The 11,488-nt window shown below is 26.7% G+C and overlaps 1 pseudogene; it reads left to right on the top strand.

Annotated features, from left to right (window-relative positions):
- Window positions 1-664: 664 nt before the first annotated feature.
- On the top strand, window positions 665-2,737 carry LOC107416640 (desmethylxanthohumol 6'-O-methyltransferase-like; annotated as a pseudogene).
- Window positions 2,738-11,488: the final 8,751 nt, after the last annotated feature.

Raw genomic sequence — 11,488 nt, 5'->3', positions numbered from 1 at the left:
ACTCAAATTAATGAGTCACCACAAGAAAAAAATATATATAATACTACTCTGACAATGATAAATCATCAGCTATATTAGCAGCTACGGACCATATGTCCAATTTTTAAAAAGATAAATCCGTATATAAACAGTTCACAGTGTAGAATTACTCTATATATATATACGTGTGTGTGTGTGTGTGTGTGTGTGAAAACTACCGAATTAAATTATAACTGTGATTTACATATAATGTCTTTTTTTTGTTTGACCTCTAGTACTGGACACGATGGAGCGAAAGTTATGCTTAGCTAAATTCCGTCTCTCCGTCCGCCATGGTTGTCGTTTGCAAAGTATTTTATGCGTATGTCAATAAAAGATGAGAAAAAAATTATGTTATGCATTGACTGCCATTTACACTGCAATTTTATTATTTAATCAAGATCTAAAATTAATAATAATTGTTGGTTCACTAATATTCGTTTGTCCCTATGTTATTTTTAGAGATAAGTATGGATCTAGTTTTGAAATTTATACTCTTCGTATAGCATCAATTATCTGTGACACATAGAGTAATTGTAATATAAATTATATAAAAATAAATTTTTATTTTATTATTATTATTTTTTTTTTTTTTTTTTGACATTGACAATTGCTTTCATTTTGATTTTGCCGGCCTGATGAAAAACCTCAAATCTTTTTTTCCTCAAATGATTATCTTATGTTACATAATTTGCCTTCAAGCACTGTATAAATCCTAAGCTTTCTCTTTAATGTTTCTTGTTCATCTGAATTCGAAAGAAAATAAAGAATGGAATTAGAAGGTGAAGCAGAAGCTCTGCTTAAGGGCCAGGCACAGATTTGGAAGCTCATGTTTGGTTTTGCAGACTCTTTGGTGTTGAAATGTGCCGTGGAGCTCCGCATCGCTGATATCATACACTCGTACGGTGGCCCAATCACTTTGTCTCAAATCGCTTCTGGTATTTCTCACTCACCCTCTCCGCAAATCTCCTACCTGGAACGCATTATGACATCACTGGTCAGCAAGAAGATCTTCACCGCAAATCCTTCATCGAACGGTGAAGAGACTCTTTACGGATTGACCCACCAGTCAAGATGGTTGCTTTGGGACTCCAAGCCAACTCTGATGCCTCTGGTACTATTCGAGAACCACCCAATGCGATTGGCTGCGTGGCATTGTATAAGCCAGGGTGTGAAGGATGGAGCTGTTCCTTTTAAGAGGACCCACGGCTGTGGGATATGGGAGTATGCGTCTGAGAATCCAGATTTCAACAACTTGTTCAATGATGCTATGGTTTGTTTGGGTAAGATTGTCATGGAAGCGGTGTTACCAGCATATAAAGATGGATTCGGTTGTATAGGATCATTGGTTGATGTGGCAGGTGGGGTCGGAGCAGATATATATGAGATTGTGAAATCTCATCCGCATATCAAAGGTATCAACTTTGATTTGCCACATGTCATTGCTACAGCTCCAATCTATGATGGGGTTGAGGTATCCCACGTTGAAGGAGACATGTTTAAGTCGATTCCAAATGCCGATGCAATTTTTATGTAGGTAAAGTACACACTTTTTTTTTATATTTTTTTGGGCCTTTTTTCCTTCTTGTAAAAAAAAAAAAAAAAAAAAAAAAGGAGGTATGTGTCCTGTTCTTATAAGTCACCATGATTTTTCTACAAGTATTAACCAAAAAAATATTTTTTTATTTTTTATAATTTGTTATTTTTCTTTGTCAAATTAAGGTGGAGCACATTCATAATATATCATCGATCAATTCAACAATAATAGAAAAGGCGAAAAAAATTTAATTAGTAATTTCATCTGAAATTTTGTCATCAACCAAATGGAGCTTAAATTAAAAGCTTGTACACAAAGTAATCACTTGTTGCTCACGTTGCCTTAATACATACCCTTTATCCCCATCATCATCAACTAAGGAAACTAGTGGGTTTAAAACTTATTCACTTTGATTAATGATGTCATAAAAAAAATTTATTTAAGGTTATATATATATATATATATATATATTATTTTAACTAATTTTAATAAATAAAAAATTCATTTATATTTAATGTTTGAATTATATATATATATATATATGTTAATCAAATTTAAGTTTAAAATGTCCTTATTTTAACTAATTTTAATAAATAAAAAATTCATTTATATTTAATGTTTGAATTTTATATATATATATATATATATATGTTAATCAAATTTAAGTTTAAAATGTCCTTATTTTTGTAAATATACTACTAAGTGAATATGAAAATCATAGTTATTAAATACTTTATTTGAAATATATGTAATATATTATCTTTGAGGGGGCCAAAATGACGTTGTTTTCAAAATTACAAAAATCATATCTAGAAAACTTATATTGAAGAAAATAAAAACAAAGACAAAAACGTGTTGTGACATTTTATATTTTTCATGCAGTGGACACTGCACCATTGGACTGATGAACACTGCATCACCATTTTAAAAAATTGTCGAAAAGCAATACCAGAAAAGACTGGAAAGATTATAATTGTGGATATCGTATTTGAGCCAGAGAACAATGACTTATTTGAAGAGTTGCGCAGAATATTTGATTTATTGATGTTGGTAACAAGTAATGGTGGAAAGGAGAGAACTGAACAAGAATGGAAGAAATTGTTAGAGGATGGAGGTTTTCGTCGCTACAAAATCATCAGAATTCCAACTCTTCCTTTTATCATTGAGGCCTATCCTATATGATCCATGGATATTGTTGTTAATTAAGTTTCTTATTGTATATTGATACTTTTCCTGTTTGGGAAAGCATATGTATGTAATGTTTTGCTAGCTGTTGTAAAATTGCCATTTCCATATTTCATAAATAGCTCCTGCAATATTGTCCTATATTTGGCAGTAAAATAGATTAATTATTGTACTGTTCAATGGCTTTGATACTTTATAATCGAATAAAAAGATGGGCTTCTTATGTAGTTGCGGCAACTAATTCAGCTTATTAAGAAGAGGTGAATGCTGTAGATTGGGCCTCGTTCTATGCTTCAAACAGTTTGTGGTACAATCTAATTTTCTCTTCTGGGGCCCTGACGATGGTTGAGGAGATCAACTCTTCTGCCAAGCCAGGGGACTGGCATTCAAGTCTAAGATATTTTGAACATTAGATCTACGTTTTCTGTGAATAATTGGATGGAACGTCCGTTTTTCTAGTAGTCTAGCTGATATTTTAGCTAAAGATCTCTCTCTTTAAATTGTAATTTTTTATTTTTATTTTTTTTGGTTGTATTTTAACCTCTTCAAATCTCCACTGCTTGCCTGAAGTCATTTCTTTGTAATTCAGTCTTCGGAGGTTTTTTGTGCTTAAAAACAAAAAACCAACAGACTTACTATAATTAACCAGAAATAGTTGATTGGGTTTCAGATTGAATTATTTGGATTTTGGATAGAGAGAGAGAGAGAGAGAGAGAGAGAGAGAGAGAGAGTTATGTTTACATAAGATCAATTTGATGATTTTAATGTCATATATTCCTTTATCACTCATTGAATTCTTTAAGATCTAGATTTAAAACTTAATTAGTTATCTAATATGGATTTAATGACAAATTAAAATTTTATTAAAAGAAAATAAATTTTATAAAAATCCGATAAATTATAAATGTATTTTTAAATCTTAACTGCTTTAAAATAATTTAATTGTTAATGAAAGAAACTCTGATGATAAAATTATCATATAATATATATATGTATATATTAAGGTATACATATAAATATTTTAATCCTTGACAAAGCCTTAAGCTTAGAAAAAAAAACTTGTTTAGTCTGCTGTTTTTAGAATAATTTTCTATTTTTGAAAACTAAAAACTATTTTGTAAAAAATTTATAAGGCATTTGGCTCTTGCTTTCTTATAACAGTTTTTGAAAATAAAACAATTAAAAACAAAAATTAGAAAATAATATTTTGTTGTTTTTCTTTCTTTTGGAAACAATTTTTACGTGGTAAAAAGTAATCTGAAAAATCAATTTGACATCCTCTAACCAAATAAAGGTGTGGGATTGCTGAATGGGGTTAAGATCCGGGACTACTCGAGCCGGATCGAGGTCCAAAACATCCAAATAGGCCTCGATGTTTGGGGTTTGTCTAAATAAACCCGGAGCTAAAACTATCAAAATGAACTCAACACACGGAAGCATTAGAATGTACTGAATACACAAAACCGTAACAAAGTTAATATATAAAATTGGTCTAAGGCTGAATTGATAACTCATCTACATTTATATTTATATATTTAAAAAGATCATCAAATCACTCCAATGAAGAAATTATTGTAATTTAAGGCCCATATCTCAACGCCTGCTTTGATTGAGCCATTTATGCCATTAATTACAAAATACCTTACATCCATATTTAGGAAGTAGTGAATTTGAGTTATTACAACTTTCTTTCTTTTTTCTTCTTTTTCTTTTTTCTTTTTTTTCTTTTTTTTCTGGATTAGAATTTGTTGGAAAAATCATTGTTATAAAAGGTGTAAGATGTCGCAAGGCAATAAGGTCAAGTTTTAAACCTTACAAGCTTAGTCGTGAAAAGGCATTTGACAATTATATAAATTTAGCTGCAAAAAACCATTTCATAATTATATTATTATTTTAATTATTATAAGACTATTAAATAAACAAAATAATTCATATTTTGAATATCAAAATATATATAAGTTTATATTACTTTTGCATGTGCAATAAACATGAATTAGTATGTAATTGATCATAATAGATTTATGAAAATATATATTTTTTAAGTTTTCAACAACAAATTAGTTTCAAAACATATATAAAACAAACTTATAAGTACCTACTAATTTCTAAATTAATACATACTTTAGTTATTATCATAATCTAACTCTTGTCTAATTCTTTAGTATCTTTGTAAAGAGTAAAAAGCAACCTGATAAATAGAAATTCCTATTTTTTATTTTTGAAATAAACCTTGCAAGCTGTAAGTTAATAGGAATAACTGATAAGTTTTTTCTCTTTGGTCCATTTAAACATTAAGAACATGAATATCTAAATGAAAAAACTGTATAGTGCCCACTTTTACTTAAAAAGTATATTATTTTATTTCATTTTTTTCTTTTTTCTTTTTTTGGTTAAATTTTATATCTAATTCCTTAATCCTTATGCATTATGTTTTCACATTTTTATTTAAAAAAAAAAACTTAATCTTAAAACAGTTTTCATTTTTAACAATATCTTTTATTTTTATTTTTTAATTTCTTATAAATCGTTTTTTAATATTTTTTAAAAAATAATGTAGAAAAAAAAAATTTGAATAAAAAGATATGTGTTTTTTAACACTTAGGCGCACATTTAGACGATGAACACAAGGTTGATTTTTTTTTCTAAACTTTATTAGTATGCGAAATGTTATCTAAAACATCACGTCTAGATGGTATTTTTTTCTGCTTTTTAAAACACTAGAAAAAAACACAAGAAGACAAAACAAAACGAACAACTTTTAACCCCTTAGTAATTTTAACTGCTTTGAGGCAACATTTTTCTTCTCCACTTACATCTCCATCCCGACATGCCCTTTTGTTTTTTTTACTGCTTTGAGGCAATATTTTTCTTCTCCACTTACATCTCCATCCCGACATCCCGACTCAATTCTCTTTTTGTTGGTCTAATTATGGAAATACCCAATACATACTTATACGGGAATGAAGAAGTAGAGCATCAAAATTGCAAGTTGGACTCTATAATTCTGTTGGGTAAAGTTGGAAGATTAATGGTTTGGTTGATTGAAGCTTTTCAATTTTTTATTTTGGTGACAGCTGATTGATGGAAGGATTTGGTTTTTTATAGCATATGAATATGTGATTATATTATAAAGGAGATCTTTGAAAAAGAAACAAAATTTTAATAATAATAAGGGAGAGGGGACGATTCGAAACTCTGATTAGTAGCAAAGGCGTTAAAATTTGTCACGTTGATTACTTTATCTTTTCAATCTTGTGTAATTAATAATGTACATGTTATTATCTTACTTTATCTTTTCAATCTTTTGTAATTAATAATGTATATGTCATTATCTAGCTGGATATGCATACCAACTCAACTTGTGCATCCAAATATTAGTTTTAAATCAAAAAATATATAAAGGAAAAAGATTCGTATGATGTTTTATATTCTTTATTATATAAGTACATCAATGTGCCATATAATAATAAAAATAAATTAAATAACAATAACATTTTTAATATTGCCTATCGTTTTTCAAACCCCAAATCATCCTTTTTTCTCGAATGGGAAATTGTTATTTTATGTCACATAATTAGTCTCAAAATTAATTATTCTCAAGCAGTGTATATATTCCAAGCTTCTTTTTCAATGTTTGTTCTTCATCTGAACGTTTAGTTTCTCAGGCTCTTTGAAACTGAAATGTGCTGTGGAGCTCCGCATCGCTAATATCATACACTCGCACCGTGGGCCAATCACTTTGTCTCGAATCGCTTCGGGTATATGTCACTCACTCTCTCCACTTATCTCCTACGTCGCACGCATTATGGGCCCACTTGTCAGCAAAAATATCTTCACCGTAATCCTTCATCAACGGTGAAGAGACTATCTACGGATTGACCCACCAATCAAGATGGTTACTTTGGGACTCCAAGCTAAATCTGGTCCGACTAATAGTTTTTTGAAAACCATTCATTGCAATTGGCTGCGTGGCATTATATCAGCCACAGGGATCGTTGGTTTTGTGGTTGGGAGTTTGCATCAGCCAATCTTGAGTTCAACAACTTGTTCAACGATGCAATGGTTTGCTTGGGCAAGATCGAGATGGAGACGGTCCTACCATCGTAATAAAGATGGATTCGGTTGTAGAAGATCATTAGTGGATGTGGGAGGTGGGGTCGGAGCAGATATACATGAGATAGTGAAATCTCATCCGCATATCAAAGTTACTTACTCTTATTCGCCACATTTCATTGCCACAGAACCCACTAATGATGGTGTATCCAGATATGTTTGAGACAAGATTTTAAATATGAAAAATTTCACCGAAATTTTTTTAAAATTTTTATTTTTTAAAAAAATTAAAAAAATTTAGATTTTAAATAAAAATAGATAGAATTTTTATAATATTTATTAAAAATATTTTGAAAATTTTTGTCAAAATTTTACTTCAAATTTTTAAAAATTTTGTTGAAAAATCCATAATATCCATCAAAAATTTTAGAATTTTCCATGTAAATTTTTATAAAAATTTTGAAAATATCTATATTTTTTTTAAAAAAAATTGTTTATAAAAAATTAAAAAATATTATTGATTGTTTAGTAAATTATTTTACCAAATTAACTTTAGTGTTTTTTTTATTGTTTTTTAAATAGTTAATGATATAGATATAAATAAAACAAAATGAATTAAATTGATAAGTTCTATTCATTGATTATATATATATATATATACTTGTTATATATTTTATATAAGATGGATCCATTAAAATCCAATAATTATAAGTCAATAATTAATTATATAAGAATGAAAAATAATAACATAAAATAATAATATAGAAATACAATATTATGTAGAATTGGTATTGATAGCATTTAAATTAATAACATTATAAAAAAATGATAGAATATATTATACTAAACATTAAAGACAACTCTATTTAATACTAGATTTTTATGGTTGACATATTAATAATTATATGAAAATTTATTAAAGAGATATATTTTTTAATAATTACTTTTCATATTTCACAAATCTCAAAATGAAAATAAAAAAGAGACCAATAATTTTCATTATCTAAAAATTCTATGAGTATTGAGATGATATTTATGAATATAGTATAACTGTAATAATTGTTATATTGTAATTAATAAACAATTTTATTCAATGATAGTTTATTTATGATCGTTACTATTTATTATAAATTAAATTGATTAAGAGAAATATAAAATTTATTCAATATTTTTGTAGTTTTTATAATCAATTTAATAATTAATTGATTAAATAAGCTAATGTTAAAATTTCAACAAAATTTTCTATTTTTTAAAATAAATTGCTATCAATTTTCATTATTTTTTATTAATTTTTATTGATATTCTATATTTTTTTAATATTTTCATAAAAAAATTTATATTTTAAACATTTAATATTTCAATCGATATCGAAATTTTAAACTTTGGTTTGAGACTACTCCGAATGTAATATTAGATTTTTTTTTTCTCCCCAAAACTAATTCCTTAATTGTTAATTTCATATGAAGATTTTGTCACCAAAAAAATGGAGGCTAATAAATAATAAATTATTTTTAAGAACAATAATGAATCATGAATACTAGATATATATTTATTGGTGGGAAGATAAGACCAAAACAAAATAATAATTATTATCATAATATTTTTTTTTATATCTTTTTGAAAGGATTATAATAATAATTGTCGGGAAGAAAATTTAAATTAAGCTCGTTGTATGGTGACTTGATAGTACACGTTATAAGTACTTTTTTCTTTTTCATTATTTTTTTAAGTAGTATCTCCCCACCTAACTTCAATTAAATATCTATCTGTTGACTTCAATTAAGAAAATTAGTGCTGGAACGTCTATCTCTATATTATTAATTATAAAACTCTAATTCGATGGAAACGTACGACCTCGGCAATAAGATAAACATCATATATATGATCTTTAGAAAAAAAATACTATCCAGTTAATTATGTGATTATTTACTATAACAACAAATGAATTAAAGTAATCACATGTTGCTCAACGTTGGAGGTATATAATGCCTTCATCGTCATCTTAATGTTGACATATATTTAACAAAGATAAAGAATTAACATAAAACATGTATATATATATATATATACAGAAATTTTATGGTGAAAACGGTTCGCATGAGAATCCCAATATTAGTGACACGATAGTTTTTTAGAAAATCATCACCAATATTATAAAAAATTATCATTAATACTGTGGTCTGTACGAATACCGTCCACATCATAAACAGACTATATATATATATATATATATATTTGTTACATTTTATATTTTTCATGCAGTGGACACTGCAGCATAATTGGAGTGAAGAATTATGTTCAAAGACTTTAAAAAATTGTCGGAAAGCAATACTGAAAGAGACTGAAAAGATTATTATTGTGGATATCCTTTTTAAGCTGGAAACAGTGATTTATTCAAAGATTTGCGCGCTATATATGATTTAATAATGTCGGTAAACTGTAATGGTGGAAGTGGACTTACATGGATTGGAAGAAATTGTCAGAGGATGTAGGCTTTCCTCGTTGTAATATCATCAAAATTCCAATTTACCTTTTATCATCGAGGCCTATCCCATTTGATAGATTGTTGTTGTTGATTAACTTTCTTGTACAGCCATTCTTGATTTTTTTTTTAATATATATATATATTTAAATATATAATATATAATAATTTCTGATTTGATGTTTCAAGCTCAAAGTCACTGACTCATAAATGTGATAGTTTAGTAACTAAGTGAATTTAAAAATATATAGTGACTGTTATTGTTAATCCATTTTGCATAAAGAGCTTTTGTAATATTGACTTTATACGGTATGTTTTTGAACAAAGAGTAAAAGCATATTTGATTTACGGAATAAATATAAAAATAAAGTATCTATTCTATATGTTTAGTTCTTCTTAAATTTAGTAGGTTTTTATAATTTGGTAATAAATATTTCATAGTAATAGATGTATTTCTATTTAAAAAAATAACAATTTATTTTTAAATTTTCAAAATTTTTATTCCTATATTTTAATCTGATTAAATTTTAAAATATCTTTATCATGTTTAGATTTACATTTATTATCATATAAATAAATATAAATTTAATTAATTTTTATAAAATTTGAATATTTTCTTAAAAATTATTTATAAAAACTAAATTTTGATTTTAAATTAATATTTTTATCAAATATATAAATAGCAATTATAATTTTTTATTTCATTTTTTATTTCCATCAATGACTATTTTTATTTTTTTAAAAAAAATTATTATTATTATGTATGTCAAACATCACTTAAATAGTTATTATCTTACTTATGGTACTTCATAATTTAAAAAGGTTCATAAATATCCCATCCATGCTCATCAACCTGAGGAGGAGTGCTCAGTGCAGTCGTTTTTCATTCGCTCTTTGCACTCGCTGCCTTTGAAGGTTACCATGTTTTCTCATTACTTTTTGAGCAGTAGTAACATAATCAATGTGACACGATTACCCTTACTTTGGAAAAAATTATAATATTGTAATTCCTTCAGATGATGTTCAATTTATACTGATTTTATATATTAAATTTTTTTACCGATTAGTATAAATAAAAAAGAAAAAACCAATAAACTAAAATTAACAAATAGTAAAATGAAACTTATTTTAATAGTTGATTTCTTAAAAACGATTTTATTTTTAATGGAAAAACCAAAGCATTTAACATTTACTTTTCATTTGTGAATAAAAAGTATTTACATAAAACAAATTACTAAAAATATTAGAAAAGTAATATCTTAAAGTAAATTATTTTACATGATACTTGAAAAATCAAATATTATAATTATTAGTTTTAATAAAATAGAATATATACGTGTCAATTACTGAAATAAGTCATGTTTTATTATTTTTTTTATTCTATGTTAATTTTATTTAATCGGTGTCTTCTTTTATATGAGCCAAAAAAAGAATTATATCTTCTTTTTAATTTATAATAACTAAACAATAGCTGTTTTTAAAATATAAAATAAATATTAGATGTATATCATTTAAAGGAGTGACAATATTGTAATCGTCTGCAAAAAGAAAAAAAAAAAAGATAATTATTTATATTGGTTATATTATTATTGTTGAAAAATGACAAGGAAATCTGGCAATCTTTAAAAAATAGTAAATGCTGGAGCGAGTAAACAAGTGATTACACCTAACACTCTTTCTGAGTGCAATGGACCATTTATAATCAGATATCAAATAAATATATTAGACGACCCAGGTAATTAATTTTGAGGTTTCACATAAATTGTTGGGTTTACTTACCAACTGATTTGGAAGTGATTATTGAAGGCTTACAGGTGCAGAAAAAAAGAAGAAGGTAAAAGTATTTTATGCTTTGCAAATATATATATATATATATATATATATAAATTAAAAAAATCGTTCTTAATAATTTTAATGTAAAAAAATTATTTGTTTGTCAATTTTGAAAAAAAAGCCATTAACAATCGTGTTGTTTGCCTATTAAACAATAGAAAAAGCACCAATGCAAATTATTAAGTATTGTACGGCCGACACGTTTATTCAACCTATGTTAAACGGTGCAAAATTATACAATAGAAAAAGCAATAAATGTCTTCGTATTTTCAAGTGGATCTAGCAACGTATCATTCGACTTGGGCAGTGGGGCTAGGTGTGTTTGTTTGGGGCTTTAAAATATGGGTATTAAATCCTTTTTTTTTTTTTTTTTTGATTGA

This window comes from Ziziphus jujuba, chromosome 4 (genome assembly GCF_031755915.1).
Source record: "Ziziphus jujuba cultivar Dongzao chromosome 4, ASM3175591v1".
Lineage (NCBI taxonomy): Eukaryota > Viridiplantae > Streptophyta > Magnoliopsida > Rosales > Rhamnaceae > Ziziphus > Ziziphus jujuba.
This window is presented reverse-complemented; position numbering and strand designations above follow the sequence as displayed.